The sequence below is a fragment of the Mesocricetus auratus genome, unplaced genomic scaffold (genome assembly GCF_017639785.1).
Source record: "Mesocricetus auratus isolate SY011 unplaced genomic scaffold, BCM_Maur_2.0 Super-Scaffold_100030, whole genome shotgun sequence".
Lineage (NCBI taxonomy): Eukaryota > Metazoa > Chordata > Mammalia > Rodentia > Cricetidae > Mesocricetus > Mesocricetus auratus.
In genome coordinates, this window is record NW_024429211.1 from 4836623 (window position 1) to 4856067 (window position 19445).

Genomic DNA, 19445 nt, shown 5'->3' on the forward strand with positions numbered 1-19445 from the left:
CTGGGATCACATTATGCAAAGAGTTCACAAGGCCCAATATTGTCTTGACAGCTGTCAGCAGTGCAGTGTAATGCTAACAGCCAAAGCAGTGAGGGCAAGTGTGGTTCTACTGAACCACAGAACTTATCATGAGCAGCTAGAAAAGCTACCTATCACTTATGGTGTTCTAGGCCTTTCTGTACTGAGGCCCAAACTACATGACAGGTGAAACAGGGGATGGTCTCTCCTTGTTGCTTTCTTGAGTTCCAGTTTACAGGATCTTATTCCCCAAGCCTTGCTTCCTCGTCTGGGGAATCCTATACTGCCCAGGTGCACATCTGTAAGAGAACCTTTTGTGATACTTTACTCTTGTGCAAGTCTCTAATGGCCAACACACTGCCCATGTCCCTGTCTTCTCTGTGTCTTTCAGTGATCTAAGATGCTGTTCTGGAACCCACACCCTCAGATCTTTAAGGTAAGTGGAAAAATCAGCCTGAATTTTGGATCTGTGACTTCATCATTTAGAAATTCTGACAGTCTATGAATATAACGACTTTAGAAGCACAGTATTTATATTCTTGGCTGTTTCTTGAAATCTTCTATCACTTAGTCCTATGTGTCCAGAATGGCAATCTAATTTGCCCTCTCTTGGAACCTTCTAGAAGACTTGGGCATGAGCCACTGATGAAGGACAGCATGGTAGGACTCATAGGTGGAGTCTCAATTTTAAGTCCTGCTCTTGTTCACACTATGGGGATAGAGGAACTTAAAATTTCCTTCCATGCCTGGTTTTTACCTTTTGTCTCCCATCCTCCTTGGGATTGACATGGCCAGAATTTCAAGTATTATTGCTCGGCATAAACTTACAGCTCATATCTACCTCAGATTATTGACTTGCCAGTGAGAACCTTGAGAGAAAGATTCCTTCTTAAGGGATTTCTGAGGCATTCAGAGGTTGGTAAGATCAGGCTGTGCCATTGAATGCTGATGATAAGTTTCTGTCCTTTTGAAGCCCATTCTGGGTTCATAAGGTGATATGGGCTCTCAAGTCACTGGGTAGGGTACATGCAAATGTCAGCAGGAAAAGGTTGACAGTGATAACAGCAAGGGGAAGGGTGATTTGACTGGCTCTTTGCATTTATTTTGCCCAGTCTAATAATCTAACCATCAATTACTGTATGTTTGTTCTTGTGCTATTTATTATTCAGATGACAGAGGTGTTATCCTACACTGAATTTTGCCTTTCGGCCACTGGTCAAATTTCTATGAGCTTTCCTTTTTATAAAAGTAAAGTCAAACTAGTGCCTTGACAACATGCTCATTTTTGTAGCCAAACTGCAGAACTACCAAATGAGAAAACTGGTTCTCCTTGGCACCTTGAAGGAGTTTTTTTCCCAGCTTATCTTTTTTCTTAAACATGTCAAGGTCTACCTGCAAGGCAGTGTTTGCAGGCCTAGTAAGAAATGCTGTTTGAGGATAAAAAGCAGGTGTAATTTTCTGTGTCCAGGCGTTTGTCACTGATGTCATACAAACATGGGAAGAGGTGATAATATAAAATTCATGATCACACTGGGGCCTTAACAACAGGAAAGGAAAGAACATGGTGTTGCCTTCTCGGGCCCTTTTAGCATTTGGTGAATCCTGTACTGTACAGGAACACATTTGTTGGCAGGCACTGGGATTTCCTTCAACAACCATCTTGTCTTTCTTTCTACGGTTGTGCATGCTTCAAATGTTCATCCCATGACCTTGTGTCCTTTCTTGTCTTTTCCTTTCTCTCATTTCTTTCCTTTTTTACATGAATCTTTGAATTTTAATTATATTTTTATCATTTACTTATATATATGTATTGGAAATGGATTCTTCTCTCATACAATCAATCCTGCCCACAGTTTTCCATCTCTCCTCTCTGCCATCTATACCCTACTTCCCATTTGCCTTGGATCCCTCAAAAAAGGATCAGCATTCAAGAGACAACATCCAAACAGCAAAGCAAAATTGAATAAGACAATGAAAAAAGCCTGCACAGAAGCTTGGCATGGCAACCCAACAGGATGAAAAGCATCAGTGATATGCCCACTTAGTCAGTTAGGAGTCCTACAAAACCCCCAAACTAACAGCCACAATATATAAGCAGAGGACTTTGTGCAGAAACATGCTATCCCCATGCTTGGAACCTCAGTCTCTGTAAGTCCATATGCACCCTGAATAGTTGATTCAGTCAGTAGTCTTCACCTGGTACCCTTATTCCCTCTGACTCCTAAAATCCTTCCACTTCCTCTTTCATAGGATTCCCTGAGCTGTGAGAAGAGAGGCCCAATGGAGACTTCCAATTTAGACTCTCTCTACATAACATCAGGCTGTGTGTCTCTGAATCTTCTCCCATCTGCTACTGGAGGAAGTCTCTCTGATGACAACTTGACATGGCTGTGATCTAAAAGTATAGCAGAATAACTAGAAATTATTTCATTGATTTTTTACACCAGTCATGTTTGGTTTGACCCTATGTCTCTGGGATATTCATTCACCTATTCTTGGTCACCTAAGAGGTGTTGGGCATAATCTACCCACTTCTACAAGTCATGCACCACATTTTCCCCAGCAAGTCAGGACAGATTGTAGGTCAGAGGTCTTGTGACTGTGTTGTGTCAATGTTTCTCTTCTAATATTGTGTGGAGATCTTTCCCACACCAAGGGAATAGACCACAGAGTGAAAGATCCATTCAGACACTGGATCAGCCTCTCAACATTCAGTGAGCTATCTGGAATTTGTTGTTAAAAATGGGGCCCTGCCATCAGTTTGCATAAAGCATCCTTCTGTCCTAACATCAGCTCAGGTTGTTTGGAAATCTCCACTGGACCCCCTCAGTCAAGAACTTAAATAAATGCAACCCAGTCCTATCACTGGGAGCCTTGCCTGACTACAAGAGATAGTCATATTAGACTCCTTATTCACCTTTACTAGGAGTTGTCATTAGGCTCACCCTCAATGATTTCAGAAAGTTCCACTGTACTAGATTTGCACACAGCTTCCCAATGCCCCTCAATCCATGCCCCAGTGCTCAGCCAGCTCCCCCACACTCTCTCCCTCCATCCCATCTCCCCACCACCACCTATCTCCCTATGATTCCCATTCCTTATCCCCATTTATCCTGAGTATATCCACAAAATCTATTCTATTTCCCCTTTCCAAGGTGATCCATGCATCCCCATAGACTGCCCCTCTATACCTAACCTTTCTAGGTCTATGGATTTTACCTTGGTTATCACTTACTTAATGGCTAATATCCATTTATAAGTGAATACATACCACTTTTGTCTTTCTGGGACTTGGTTGGTTACCTCACTCAGGAAGATTTTTTTCTAGTTCCATCCATTAGCCTGATGATGTCAGTTATTTAATAGCTGAGTAATACTCCACTTTATCTATCCATTCTTCAATTGAGGAACATTTAAGTTGTTCTCAGGTTTTGGCTAATCTGAATAATGCTGCAATGAACATAGTTAAGCAAGTGTCCTTATGGTAGCATGGAATGGCTGTTGTGTATATGCTCAAGAGTTAGATCAGTTCCCAATTTTGCGAAGAACTGCCATATTTATTTCCAGAGTGGCATGCCCACCAGCAATGAAGAAGTGTAATCCTTTACCTTCATCCTCACCATTATGAGCTGTCACTTGTGTTGTTGATCTTAGCCATTCTGACAGGGGTAATATAGGCATCAGATTTGCATTTCCTTTAATGGTAAAGATGTTTAAAGTTTAAAGTGTTTTTCAGCCATTTGAAAGTCCTCAATTGAGAATTCTCTGTTTAGAACTGTTTCCCATTTTTAATTGGAGCATTTGAGTTTTTGCTATTTAGTTCCTGGGTACTTTATATATTTTGGATATTAGCCATCTATCAGTTGCAGGTCAATAACAAGCTTTTCACATTGTGCAGGTCACTGCAACGTCAGAATAATGGTGTACTTTGCTGCTCTGTTTCATTAAGTCCTAAAAATTGACTGTTGATCTTAGTGTCTGTGCTATCAGTGTTTGGTTCAGAAAATCCTATCCTGTGCCAATGCTTTTGAGACTAATTCCCACTTTCTCTTCTATCAGGTTCAGTGCATCCAGTTTTATGTTGAGGTCCTTGATCCATTTTGACTTGAGTTTTGTACAGAGTGGTAAATGTGGATCTATTTGAATTCTTCTACAAGTCTACATTCAGTTTGGCAAGCACCATTTGTTGAAGATGCTTTCTTTTTCTAACTGTGTGTTTCTAACCTTTTCAAAAATGAAAAATCAGGTGTCTGTAGGCATGTGGACTTGTATCTGGGTTTTCAGTTTGATTCCATTGACCAACATGTCTGCTTTTTATGTAAATACTATGTAGTTTTGTTACTATAGCTTGATAGTACAACTTGCAATCAGGGATAGTGACACCTTGAGCAGTTTTTTATTACTTAGAATTACTTTAGTTATCTTGAGTTTCTTTTTTGTTTTTTATTTGTTTGTTTTTCCATGTGACATTGAGAATATAATCCTTTTGAGAGTTATCAACAAGATATTTTATATTATTTGGGGCTACGGTTAATGGTGTAGTTTTCTTGATATTCTTCATTCCATTTGACATCTGTACATAAGAGAGCTACTGATTTTTTTATTCTGCAGGGCTGACAGATGGGCCTCCTATTTCTTAATTAATTTATTTTTTATATTCCAATCCCAGTTCCCCATCCATCCTTTCCCCCATTCTCCCCACTCTCCCCGACCCCACCTCCCATCTTTTCCTTGAAGAGGGCAAGGCCTTCCCTAGGAAGTCTACTAACTGCTGTGGAAAACAGTATGGCAATTTCTCAGAAAATTAAGAATCAATCTACCTCAAGACCCTACAATAGCACTTTTGGGCATATACCCAATGAAGGCACATTCACACCAGAAGGACATTTGCTCAACTATATTCATAGCAAAATTACACATAATAGCCAAATCTTGGAAATACCTAGATGCCCCTCAACTAAATGATGGATAGAGAAACTCTAGTATATTTACCCAATGGAGTACTACTCAGTTATAAGAGACAACAATGTCCTAAAATTCACAGGCAAATGTACAAAACTAGAAGAAACATCATCCTGAGTGAGGGAACCCAAAATCAGAAAGACAACTGTAGTAGTAATCACCCATAAGACATCATGCAAAAGACACTCAGCCTATAATTCACAACTCCAGAGAAGCTAGAACCCTCTTTCAGAACCATATGGAAGCAGATGCTGAAATCCACAACTAACCATTAGACCAAACTCCTTAAGTACAATCAAAGTGAAGGAGCAGCAATAATATTAACAAAGTAGTTAAGACCATGATGGGGAAACTCATGGAGACAGCTGACCCGAGCTAGTGAGAGATCACTGACTTTGGTCTGACAAATGGGGAACCTGCATAAGACCTAACTAGACTCCCTTAATATAAGTAAAAATGGTGCAGCTGGAACAATATATAGTTATTTTTAATTAATCTTGCATCTAGCCAATTTGCTGAAAGTGTTTCTCAGCTGTAGGAGTTCCCTAGTAGAATTTTAAGTTTGCTTATATATTCTATTATATCATCTATGAAATAATGATATTTTGACTTCATTCTTTCCAATTCATATCCCCGTGGTCTCCTTCAGTTGTTTTTTCAGTCTAGCTACTACTGCAAGTACAATTTTGAATAGAGATGGTGAGAGTAGACAGCCTTGTCTTGTATTTGATTTTAATAAAATCTCTTTGAGTTTCTCTCCATTTAATTTGGTGTTGGCTATAGGCTTGCTGTAAATTGCCTTTATTATATTTAGGTATGTTTCTTGCATCCCTCATCTCTTCAAAACTTTTATCATGAAGGGCTGTTAGATTTTTGTCAAAGGCTCTTTCAGTATCTAATGAAATGATCACATGCTTTTTTCTTTCAGTTTATTTACATGGTAGATAAATATTAAATTTGGCTGTATACTGTAATTTCATGTCTTCAACAATGGCGATTGAAAGGTGCTGGATATAGTAACCTTTGCTGGAATCTGTGATATCTTAGAGTCTGCCACACAGCTACCCAGGCCTTTCTGTCTTTTAGCGTCTCCTTTGAGCAGGCAGGGGTAATTCTAATCCACCTGCCTTCATCTGTCACTTGGTCTTTTTCCCTTGCAGGTTCTAATATTACTTCTATGTTGTTTATGTCTAGTGTTTTGATTGTTATGTTGCAAGGGTAATTTCTTCTCTCATATAATCTGTTGTTCTATATGCTTCTTTATCTTCAGAGACATGTCCTACTTAATGTTAGGAAATTTTTCTTCTATGATATTGATAAAAACATTTTGCGGGGCATTGAGCTGGGTTTCTTTTCCTCCCTCCCTCTATGGTTATTATTCTTAGGTGTAGCCTCTTCATAGTGTCCAGAATTCCTGGAAGTTTGTATCATGAATTTTTTTTAGATTTAATATTTTGACTGATGTATCTATTTCTTCAATAGTGTCTTCAACACATGAGATTCTCTATTCCATCTTTTATATTCTCTTGGTGAAACTTACCTCTGTAGTTCCTGTTCAAATTCCTAAAGTTTTGTACAATTCCTTCAGTTTGTATTTTATTTATTACTTCTATTTCTATGTTCAGGTCTTGAACAGTTTTATTCATTTCCTTCAACTATTTGTGTATTCTTGGCTTTCTTTAGGGGATTTATTCATTTTCTCCAATTGTTTTTTTTTTCTGTTTTCCTGGGTTTCTTTGGGGAATTTATTCATTTCCACTTTAAGTACCTCTGTTGTCTTTATATTGTTGGTTTTAAGATCTTTTTCTCTAGATTCAGCTATGTTGGAATATTCAGGACCTGATGTGGTAGGATAGCTGGGCTTTAATGGCTGCCGTTAGATTTTTTTTTAATGCTGACATTAAAGCATCTAGGTTTGAAATTACTAAAGGTCTAGGTGCTGATTTTTGGATTTGTCTTTATTGAATGGTTTGTGTTTCCTCTCTGGATTTTCAGAGTCTTATGAATGTATTGCCTCTCTTCCTGGTCTATTCAGCTAATGTTGGAGTTAGAGTAACTGAGATGAGTTGGGAGAAGGAAGGTTGGGGGAGAAGGTATTTATGATTCATTGGGAATGATGTCAGAGAGGAAAGGGAGACCACAGCAGGTTTTTAGCTCCAGATATGGAAATAAGACCTCCTCATCTAGTAGCGCAGCCTATCCTTTCTCCATGGCCACTAGCCAAACATCATTTTATTCATTAACCAATAAGAGAAACATATATACAGAAGGACAACCCCATCAATCAGTTGCAGCACAAGGGATGAGGCTGGGGATTGGGTCTTTTTGAGCAGAGAGAGGGGGAGAAGGTCTGAAATCAGACTACCTCTTGTGTGTGTAGTGGCATCTATCCTTGCCAGTGTATTTGTGCTAGTGACCACACTCCATTGGACATGACTGTAGGTGCAGATGGAACCAGAAGAAGGGAAGAATGGGGCAGTCTCTCACTTGTACTTTCTCTCTTGGTTAATGGGTCAGATCAAAAGGGCAGAGTAAGGCTGCAGAGGTTCTTTATTATCTATCTGTGTAAGTTGTTCCCCCTCAAAACACCCATTTATCATTTATCATTTATCATTTATCATAGGCCTAGTGAATTAATTACATTCCCTGCCTTCAGTTGGCACCAACATGGCTGGATTCCCATGATGAGGCCCTGTTGCTAGCCGAGTGGAATTCTACAAGCCAGAGTCAAGCGCCACCTGTTTTACTGCATTCTGGTGGCCCATATGGCCTGCTGCTTCTGTACTTTATGCCAGCCACTAAATCTGCCACAGAGTTTCTGCAGCCTGGCCTGGGTAAAACCAGCACTTCCCTGAACTCTCTGCATGCTGCAGATTTGCCCATGAATGCATGTGGGAATTAGCCACAAAGCTCCCTGAGCCTTAACTGTTTCCTTTTTCTTTCTCTTGTAGATTTGCTCACAGCTGAAAGGTTCCCTGATCCACAGCAGTGGTAAGGAGCTTCTAGCTGCTGAAATGGCTACTCAACTCAGCTAGATAAGCACCACCAGTGGTTTCAACAGACTGAGTCCCCTCTCTTCTCTCTAACAGAAATTCATTTGGTTTGAGTTTCTTGACCGTTGCTTAGAAATTACAGGTTGTAATACATTAAAAACAAAATCAGACCAGAGTTTCTTTGCTCCTGCACTCAATTTGGTGGTACACCTGCAACACCTGCTGACCATCAACAAGTGAGCCAACGCTCACCCAGACCTCAGTCTTCCAGTATTTTCCTTAAGGTATAGTAACACATCTTTTGAAATTTAAAGCAATAAATAAATAAATAAAATTAACTACTCCACAACAATGGCAGATAATATTACTATACAGGAAGTAAAAAACATTTTTATATGGATAGGATTTTAGAAGAGATTTATGGGCTACTTGGAACATATTGACTATCAGCCACAGTTGCTATTAGCTTGATAATCAATATAATGTCCTTAATGAAATGTTTTGATAATAGAGCAAAGAATTAGGAACTTATAGAAATCATACAGACTTTACAGGCTGGTAATGTGAGCATAGTTGAAAGGATTCACACCATTGAAAACACTTTACAGACTGGTAATGAGAGCTTAGTAGAAAGGATTCATACCATTGAAAATAGCAATAATGATTCAACAAACAGAATGCAAAAATTGAAGCATAATATCGAATTGCTAGCAGGAAAAAATTCCTCCATATCTAATGATTTGACAAACAGAATGCAAAAAAATGGGGCATAATATTGAACTGCTAAAAGAAAAAAATTGTTCCATGTCTGAGATTAATGACAAGATACAACATTGTTTTTGGAAGGCAATCTACATGTCATTCAGATAATCTCTAAGGATGAGAATACTAAATCTCTAGAATCATGTATGAATGTAGAGAACAAGCAACTGACTGATTTAATGAAATTCTTGGAAGGTTATACTGTCTAGGAATTTCACTCTGAGAAACAGTGGTGAATAGATTACATACCATAGAAAACCTTAAAACTGATATCTTTTAGTGAATTTTTGCAAAGATTGACTAAAGTGGTACAAATAGGGCTAGCAGATCCAGAAGCTAGATGAACACTCATTGAATCTCTAGCTTTTGAAAATGCTAATTTAAAATACAAAAAGGTGTTTGGACCCTTAAATTTCAGATCAGCACCAATGGATAAATGGATACTGCACACAGCCAATATTGAATCTTTTGATTATAACACCAAAGTTTGGGTAGAAAAGCAATCTCCAAAGGTATGAAAAGACATCAAAATACCGAATGCTTTAATTGCTGTAGAAGAGAGCATCTGAGAAGTTGTAGACAAGATTTCCCTAGAAATAATGTTTCTTCTAGGAATAACTCAAACAGAAGGCGCCAATCTTCTGAATTATGTAAAAGATGTAGCATAGGCAAACACTGGACCAATGAGTGTAGATTGACTGGAGACAAGCAAGGAAATATTTTATCATTAGAACCCTCCTTGGGGGGGCCCTCTCAAAGGCTCCCATGTCAAACATGGTTTAGTCATGCCCAGTGATTGTGGAGGACGATCCTCCCCAGAACAATTAGAAAATCCAGTGCCTATTGTAGAAAATCATACTGCTGTTGATGGTAGATTAATTTAGGAGGATTAACCAAACATTCACAGAAGAAACAACAAAAATGTACATTTTGGCAGACTTCTAAAAATGACCAAAGACCAAAAATAATAGAACAGATAATGTTATACTTGAGGGTTTGCTGGACACTAAGACAGATGTTACCATTATAAGTCAAGTTGTCCTCTTCAGGAGGTCAACATTCAATTCTTAGGGATTAGAACTCTCTCTCGGGTAAAACAAAGAATAATATGGGTTGAATGTTTAGGGACAGAGGGACAAAGAGGAAGGCTGAGGGTATATGTGGCTAATATAGGAATAAATCTATGGGGTCATGATCTATTGAAGCAATGGAATACCCATATTAACATTCCTCTAGTATCAGATATGAACCATAAACAAATCCATGTTTGTGGAAAAAATATTGTAAGGTACCCTATAAAACAGACACCAACAATCAAGGCTATACAAAAACAGAATACAAGTGCCAAACTAAGAGATGAACCAAAAGCCCTAACATTAAAATAGATAACTAATGAACCTATATAGGTGGGACAATGACTTATGAATTCTGAGAAGCTAGAAACTGTATAAAATCTGGTTCAGGAACAGCTAAATGCTGGACATATTGAAGAATCTACCAGTTCTTGGAATCCTGTATTTAATATTAAATGTAATTCTCCTGTATTTGTTATTAAAAAGCAATCTGGAAAATGGATAATGCTTGCGGACCTGAGAGTCATCAATAAAGTAATTCAGCCAATGGGCTCTCCAAAGCCTAGAATGCCTTTGCATTCTCTGATACCTAATGAATGGCCTATTATAGTTACTGACTTAAAAGACTGTTTATTTTACAAGTGATAAGGAAAAAATTTGCTTTCACAGTGCCTACTTACAATAATTGTCAGGCAGTCAAGATATATCAATGGAAGGTCCTCCAACAGGGAATGTTAAACAGCCCAACCCTGTGTCAATATTTTATGCAAAAAATACTGGAAATAATACATAAACAGTTTCTACAATCTATAGATTACCATTATAGGAATGATATACTATTGGCTGATTCTAAGGTCTTAGAAAAAATGTTTGAGGTAGTAAATAAACTTCTGTCTCTCTGTGGAATTACAAATTGCCCCCAAAAAATACAAAGAGGAGATTCTACCAATTATTTAGGATGCAAAATAGGTATACAGAAAATTAGACCACAAAAATATTTCTGTTGAGTCCATTCCTGTCAGTTGACAAAGTTTTAATTTTCCTTTTAAAATCAAATCAGAAATCTTTTATATATATGCTTTTAATTTTTATTCTGTGTATGTGGTAGAAATATCCATTCTAATATGGTATCTTCTCTGTGCATCAAAATCCTTGAAGAGTATTCCCTAGATGTCGATATAACTAGAATGCATTCAAGTTTTGGATCCACTTGGCCCACATGTGCCTCTAGTATTCTCTTTTCTATCAATTCTAATTCTTTTTCAGTTTGAGCTGACAAAATTATTGGATGATTTAAGTCTTTGTCCCCTTTTAGGGTCTTTTTCAAATATTCTAGATCATGTCTTTCTACTCTAATAATAGTCTGTAGCTGGGAAATCCTAGTAAATTTTGAATTTTGCTAATAGTCTGATATCGATCTCTCCTGATCCCTCATTTTTGTGGTTTAATTCAGGCTTTAACTAATGAGGAGATTTCCTCCTTATGGAAAGAAAATGAATATTGACAAAGAGCTTGCAGTAATTTTGGGGGGGGGGAATGATTACCAACAAGTATCCCTAAAGTGAGAGAATAAAATTCATAAAGAAAACCATCTGAATACTTCCATGCATTGTAAGGAACACATCAATCTCTGGAGTACTACATTCTATACTGATGCAAACAAATCAGGATATCAATCAGGAAATATAAATAAAGTGGTTAAAAACCCTTATAACTCTGCACAAAAGGCAGAATTGTACGCCATTCTCATGGCACTTGGGAATTTTACAGAACCTCTCAATATAGTTACTGACTCTCAATATGCAGAGAGAGTCATATTACATATTGAAATGGCTGAATTTATTCCTGATGATGCAGAGTTAACTTCATTATTTATACAATTACAAGGAATACTCAGGAATATATATATATGTCACACTTCACAGTTCTACCTCTTGATAAGACATTTCAGTTCTACCTCTGAATATATATATATATATATACATATATATATTACATCAGATCCCATCATACAGGTCTGCCAGATCATATAGCACAAGACAATGATAAAATTGATTGATTATTAATAGGAATTGTGCTGGAGGCCCTAGAATTTAATTTAAAAATACCATATAAATAGAAAAGGTTTAAAAATAATTTTTCTGTTAGTTGACATCAAGCTAAGGAAATAGTAAAAAAAATTCTACTTGTTCCTTCTATACCCAAACTTCACCATAAAGGTATACATAGAAATAAAATTTGGCAAATGGATGTGTTTCACTTTGCAGAATTTTGGAAAATTAAAATATGTGCACCATACAATAGACACATTTTCAGGATTTCAATGGGCAACTGCTCTGAGCTCTAAATGGGCTGATTCTGTTATTACACACTATTAGCGGTAATGACTATTATAACTATACCTACAAAAATAAAACCTGACAATGCACCAGTGTATGTCTCCAGTAAATTGAAACACGTTTTCAAATAATATAACTTAAAGCAAATTACTGGCATACACACAAAACTACAGGACAAGCAGTTGTTGAGGGATCTAATCACACTTTAACGGAAATGGTCTATAAAGAGGCAGGGGAACCAAGACCCCCCCAAAACAGATTACATAATACTTTACTAACATTAAACGTTCTTAATGCTAATGAGAAAGGAACACAGCTTTGGAAAAGCACTGGACAATAGAACTTCTGAGTTAAATCAACAGGTATACTTCAAGGATGTATTGACCTCAGTATGGAAACCAAGACATTTGTTACATTGGGGAAGGAGTTTTGCCTTTGTTTTTATAGAAGAAGAAAAGTTGTGGATACCATCAAAGTTGATCAACATCTTACTTGAACAGGAGAAACCTCTTAATGAGGAGAAATGATAGGTCATCCACCAAGGTAAATCCCACAAGTTGTATGGACACCTCACAAAGGTAGGGGAGTATTCTATTTTTGTCTTTACAGGAAAACAGAAAACATCCATCTTCAAGAATCCAAAAGACACTGAACATGCAGATGCCTAAAGAAGAAAGAATAGCTATACAGAAAGAGCCATCAAACAAAGAATACTCTGACTTATGGTAACAATATCTATTTATAGTAAAATCTCTCTACCTGAACACCTGTATTGCCTTACTTTCCAGTACACTAGTAGTCTCAATTCATGTAATACCAATGCTGACTTTGGAGTTGGATTTGGCTCTCCTTCTCTAAATTCAAGCATGTTGCTAAAATAAAATTCAGAGTTTCTGTCTCATATCAAAAATCAATTGGTGTAAAACAAAAGAAAACAAAATCTAGGGACTATTATTGTCAAAAGTGTTATCTCTCAAAAATCCTAATATACTTATTTTCATCCTTATTGTTACCTTTCCCAGTATGCATACCTGTAAAAGTTAATCTTTCTGTGTTGATATTAATATTGAAGTCTTCCACAGTGAACAATAAAATTTCCTAACAGCAATCATTGAAGTCTTTGGAAAGAAGATGGGACCCCACTTTATCAATTCCCCTTGATTCACCTTGGTATCTTTGAACTAGTAAACAACACTCTAGGACCAGTTTGAGAGTTATACTGCTCTAGACAATTAAGATTACCCATCTGAGATGGTGCACCTTCTTATAACACTCTGGCCAGAGCTTCAGATAGAACTTCAGTCAAGCATCACCTGCCACTCAGAGACTAACTACAAATGTTACAGCTAGTCTTCTTGAGACTTAACCATTGCTTTAGATTTTTTCCCCTTACAGGATACCATAGTCACTGTCACCCCATTACTGCAGGAAGTAATTCTAAAAACACAATGCCCCCTTTCCCTACTGTTGGCTTAAAGGGTATTTTGGGGTTTTTATCTCTGTAAAATGGATAATTATCACCTGCTTAGGGTTAGTTTTAAGTTGTATAGGGTTGGGTATGGAAGATGATGGTCAGACTCAGGTATCTTTTTTAGAAAAGTTTAAGGGTATGGATGGGAAGTGTATGGTTGAGATAGGATATAGGTATATTAACATATCTTCTAGTGAACTATTTTTAGCAACTATTAGCTACAGATAACATAAACTTATGTGAAATTAACCTCATATTCCTGTCTTGGATAATTTGTATATTAAATTTGCCATATTGTGTAGGATCTTCTTACTGTTTACAATGTTTTGCACACACATATAAAACTATCTTCATCAAATTCTATGTATATATGATTCTGCTTATGTGTAAGATACTTTATATATACATACAATTTAGGATATTTCATTATGTCGCACTTCACAGTTCTACCTCTTGATAACACATTTCAGTTCTACCTCTGAATATATATATTGAATATACATATATATATATATATGCTTACATATCTATATGTCACTGTCCTTGCTAAATTATTTTGGTAAGCTTCAGCCACTGAGCAATTATATTTCTGAGAATTACAAATTAGTTACCCATGCTTCTTATACTTATGAGGTTAATCAGACATAGATATTTGATATTCAAACACTTCAAAGACCCGCAGAATATGACATTTAAATGTTTTAATAATTTAATACTCTTTGACAGGAGACACAATTGCTTCTGACAGCACTAACCAATTCCTGAAAATATGATGGACACCGATGACACTCCATGTGGAGTTTGTTCTCTCCTTGGTTAGTGTCCTTTCGGGCAAAGAACTGCCCCTACCTTGACCACTGACCTTGGACAAGCTGTCCTAACTGGCCTAGCAGGAGATAAACTTAAAGAATACTGCTGAAGCTCGCAAAGTCATGGTAAGACAGTTTTTCAATTTCCCTGCTTCTGAGATGGTCAGTCAGAAAAATTAGGCCTTCGCCAAAGTTGGTCACCCTCACATTGCTGTGAGACTTTGTGTGATTGTCCAGGGAGACTGCTATTTCTGTCTTCACTTGCACCTTTAGGCGTATGCACACTTATACTTCATGCCTATCCTAGTAATGTTATTTTCCTTCTCAGGCCTTTGATGACATTGAAGACTAGACAGCCAAAGCTATATCCTCTCTTATCTTAGATAGACAAGACTTAGACTTTCCAGATTAGGACTGCTATGGTAATAATCTCTGTCATGCCTTTACCCTGCTTGTAATAAGTTTTAATTTGAGTATGTTTACCTTTCCTTTTCCTGGAATATACTTGATGTTTGTTATCACTGTATACAATTTTGGCATTAGGCTTAAAACCTTCTTCTTTAGACTAAAAGGGGAATTGTAGTGGCATCTATCCTTACCAGTGTATTTGTGTTAGTGGCCACACCCCTTTGGGCATTGCTTCAGGTGCGACAGAATGAGAAGGAGTGAAGCATGGGAGTCTCTCTCTCTCTCTCTCTCTCTCTCTCTCTCTCTCTCTCTCTCTCTTCTCTCTCTCTTTTCTTTCAATAATCTCTTTCTTGGGTTGTGGTTCAGATTAGAAGGATAGAGAAAGGCTGTGGTGGTTCTTTATTATCATCTTTGTAAGTTCTTCCCCAATAAAACACCCATTTATCATTTATCTTGTGTCTAGTGAACTCATTACAATCCATGACTTCATGTGAGACTTTTACTCTTGTGTAAGCCTCAAATGACTAACTGATATTGCTTAGGTCCTTGTCTCCTCTTGTGTCTTTCAGTGATATGAGATGCCCTCTTCAATGCCACAGCATTGCACCTTTCAGGTAAATGGAAAGATAAAGTCTATGGCTTGCACTTAGAAAGGCCAAGGGTGCTTCCCCACATTTTAGAATCTCTGTATAGTTCTAATGACATTAGAATCATACCACCCATGCTAGGGGTGTTTTCTTCATGTCATCTATCACTTCTTAGACCTACATGTCAGGAATTGGAAATCCAAATTATCTTGCTTGCTATATTCCAAGAGACTTGGGCATAAACAACTGATCAGGTACAAAAGGAGATTATGCATAGCTGTAGTCAGGATGACCTTGAGGTGGCCATACTAAAGGGATATAGGACTTTATCATTAACTTTCATGCCTACTCTTTAACATATGTTCCCATCACCCTAGCCATGGAGGGGAACAGCACTTAAAATGCTTAATGTGATAATAGGCTTCTAAGCTACAAACCTGGGAGGATCCCTATAAGGAGTTGCCAAGTTAGCAGTTCTAGAGCACATCAGGGATGTCCATACACTTTTCAGGTTACTTGGACCTATTGATAACTAGAAAGTTCTGGCGCTAGGCTGTGGCTCTGGGTATCCTTGACTGAGTCCTTCAGTTGTGACTTCTTAGTGTTCAGTCTCCAGGCCTTCAGGAAGCATACATGCTGGTAGGAGAATTCATGGTGGCAGGCATTCTCTTTGGGAACTCAATGCCATGAAACAGAATAAAGTTAGAAGAACAAAATGCAAAGTCATTTAAAGACCTTCTTGTACATCAAGTACCAGCTATCTAGAGCCAACAGTGAAATAAGTAAGCATCAGGGTGGGTAGAGTGGTCATTTGTGCTGTCCTTGCCCTTGTTAATGTTTTACCCAAACATGTCAGAGTGTGCTGGGCTTTGTTCAATTCAGGATCCAGGTGCTGAATGTCTTTCTGGTCATTGGCATCCATCATGCATTGATGATTTGATGTATTGCTTACAAAAACCAATCTCAAACTGTCCAGAAATGTTCCTTCCTCCTGGAAATGATTCCCAATGCCAACAGGTACCTTATTCATACAGTAAACAAACTGTCTACTGCACAATCATGTTCTCTTTTCAAAACAGAGTACACAACCTTGCCCAGGTTTTGACTGGTTATTGAAACACTCATTTGTTAAAAGATGACTTGTCTGGATCAATGATGAAAACAACTCTCTGAAGATGGTGAATAACTCATATAAACGAAAATCAGAAGTTGAGAGATAAGTCCCTCAAATAAGGCAAATAAGATTCTCAGAGCCTGCCTTTTCCTAATGAACTTTTGGTGAAGTCCTCTAACCAGAATGTGTTGGTTTTGTCTCCTAACTTTTAAGGTAATATGCACAGTAATTTTTTCTAGTGACTCCAAATTTGTGTCATTTTTCTTTTTTTTATTTAATTTAAATTAGAAACAAGTTTGCTTCACATGTCAATCCCAGATCCCTCTCGCTCCCTTCCTCTCCCCGCTTTAACACTTCCCCAACCCCTCCCCCAATCCCCACTCCACTCTTCAAGTAGGATAAGGCCTTTCATGAGGGCCCTCTGTCATTTGTGGGATTAGAAAATATCTTTTCCCATTCTGTAGGATGCCTTTTTGTCTTACTGACTGTGTCCTTTGCCTTCCAGAAGCTTCTCAGTTTCAGGAGGTCCCATTTATTAATTGTCAATCTCAGTGTCTGTGCTACTGGTGTTACATTCAGGAAGTGGTCTTCTGTACAAATTTGTTCAAGGGTACCTCCCCCTTTCTCTTCTCAGAGGTTCAGTGTGGCTGGATTTATGTTGAGGACTTTGATCCATTTGAACTTAAGTTTTGTTCAAGGTGATCTATTTGCAATCTTCTGCATGCCAGTATCCAGTTGTGCCAGCACCATTCATTGAAGGTACTGTCTTTTTTCCAATGTACAATTTTACATTCTTTGTCAAAAATCAAGTGTTCGTAGGTGTATGGGTAAGTATCAGGGTATTTCATTTATTTCATTAGTCTATATGTCTGTTTTTGTGCCAATAACAAGCTGTTTTCAGAACTAAAACTCTATAATAGAGCTTGAAGTCAGGGATGGTGATGCCTCCAGAAGTTCCTTTATTGTATAGGGTTGTTTTGGCTATTCTGGGTATTTTGTTTTCCATATAAAGTTGAGTATTGTTCTTTCAAGATCTGTGAAATATTGTGATGGTATGTTGATGGGGATTTTGTTGAATCTGTTGTTTACTTTTGGCAAGATGGTCATTTTTACTACGTTGATCCTACCAATCCAAGAGCATGGGAGATCTTTCCATTTTCAGATATCTTCTTTAATTTCTTTCTTTAAAGACTGTACAGGTCTTTGACTTGTTTGGTTAGCATTATCCCCAAATATTTTATGTTGCTTGGAGCTATTGTAAAGGGTGATGCTTCTCTGATTTGGTTCTCAGCCCATTTATCATTTGTATATAATAGGGATACTGATATTTTTTAAAAAAATTAACCTTGTGACCTGCCACTTTGCTTTACCAGCTGTAGGAGCTCCCTTGTAGAGTTTTTTTGGGTCACTTATATGATATGATATAAACTATCATATTATCTGAAAATAGTGAAAGTTTAAATTCTTCCTTTCCAATTTTTATCCCCTTGATGTCCTTTTCTTGTGTTATTGCTCAGGCTAGAACTTCAAGGACAATTGTGAACTGATATGGAGCGAGAGGACAGTCTTGTCTTGTTCCTGATTTTAGAGGAACTGCATTGAGTTTCTCTCCATTTAGTTTGATGTTAGATGTTGGTTTACTACATGTTGCTTTTATCATGTTCAGGTATGTTCCTGTTATCCCTGATATCTCCAGGACCTTTATCATAAAAGGGTGTTGGATTTTGTCAAAGGCTTTTTCCGAATCAAGTGAGATGATCATGTGGTTTTTTCTTTTGCAGTTTATGTGGTGAATTACATTGATAGATTTTCATATGTTGAACCATCCCTGCATCCCTGGGATGAAGCCTACTTGATCACTTGATCATGGTGGATGATTTTTCTGATGTGTTCTTGGATCGATTTGTTAATATTTTATTGAGCATTTTTGCATCAATGTTCATAAGGGAGAACATAGTTCTCTCTCTTAGTTGTGTATTTGTGTGGCTTGGATATAAAGGTAATTGTAGCTTCGTAAAAAGAGTTTGGCAATGAACCTCCTGCTTTGATTGTGTTAAATACTTTGAGGAATATTGGAATTACCTCTTATTTGAATTTCTGGTAGAATTCTGCACTGAAGTCATCTGGGCTTGGGATGTTTTTTTGTTGTTGTTGACTTTTGATGACTACTTCTATTTCATTAGGAGTTTTAGGTCTGTTTAGATTGCCTATCTGCTCTTGATTTAATTTTGGTAAGTGATATCTATCCAGAAAATTGTCCATTTCCTTTAAATTTTTGAATTTTGTGGAGTACAGGTTTTCAAAGTATGACCTGAAGATTCTCTGAATTTCCTCAGTGTCCATTGTTATGTTCCCCTTTCCGTTCCTGATTTTGTTGATTTTTCATGTTCTCCCTGCCTTTTCATTAGTTTGGATAGAGTTTTGTCTATCTTGTTGATTTTCTTGAAGAACCAACTCTTTGTTACATTGATTCTTTGTATTATTTTCTTTTTTTCTACTTTATTGATTTCAGTCCTCAATTTGATTATTTCCTGGTGTCTACTTCTCCTGGGTGAGTTTGCTACTTTTTGTTCTAGAGCTTTCAGTTGTGCTGTTAATTCTCTAGTGTGACTATTCTCCAGGTTCTTCATATGAGCACTTAGTGCTATGAACTTTCCTCTTAGTACTGCCTTCAAAGTGTCCTGGGACATAATATATAGATTAATTCTATACATTTTTGTCCTGTTATAACACTTAGTGATGTTAATTTAACCCAGGGAATTGGGTAAGCAAAACAAATGTGCCAACTTCAAGCTCTTTAATAGTGTCCCACCAATCACACAAGCTTTTTCATTCTTTGTTCATTTTTCCCTTCTCTCTATATATTTTCAGATAATTAATCATCTAGGTAAGATTTTTGTTTTTGACCA

The 19445-nt window shown here is 37.3% G+C and overlaps 1 long non-coding RNA gene and 1 pseudogene across 11 annotated transcripts in view; both read left to right on the forward strand.

Annotated features, from left to right (window-relative positions):
- LOC106022182 overlaps positions 1 to 17205 on the forward strand; it is a 55113-nt gene extending 37908 nt beyond the window's left edge. For 5 of the 11 annotated variants that reach the window (XR_005871971.1, XR_005871972.1, XR_005871979.1 and 2 more), the window contains 7 exons: positions 410 to 454; positions 2269 to 2419; positions 7932 to 8257; positions 12757 to 12872; positions 14345 to 14553; positions 15405 to 15449; positions 16502 to 16855. This is a non-coding gene — a long non-coding RNA (uncharacterized LOC106022182). Of the gene's footprint in view, positions 1 to 409; positions 455 to 2268; positions 2420 to 7931; positions 8258 to 12756; positions 12873 to 14344; positions 14554 to 15404; positions 15450 to 16501; positions 16856 to 17170 lie in introns of those variants that run through there. The other 6 variants (XR_005871970.1, XR_005871975.1, XR_005871976.1 and 3 more) reach the window with 6 other exon arrangements.
- LOC121135049 lies at positions 16569 to 16646 on the forward strand (annotated as a pseudogene).
- Positions 17206 to 19445: the final 2240 nt, after the last annotated feature.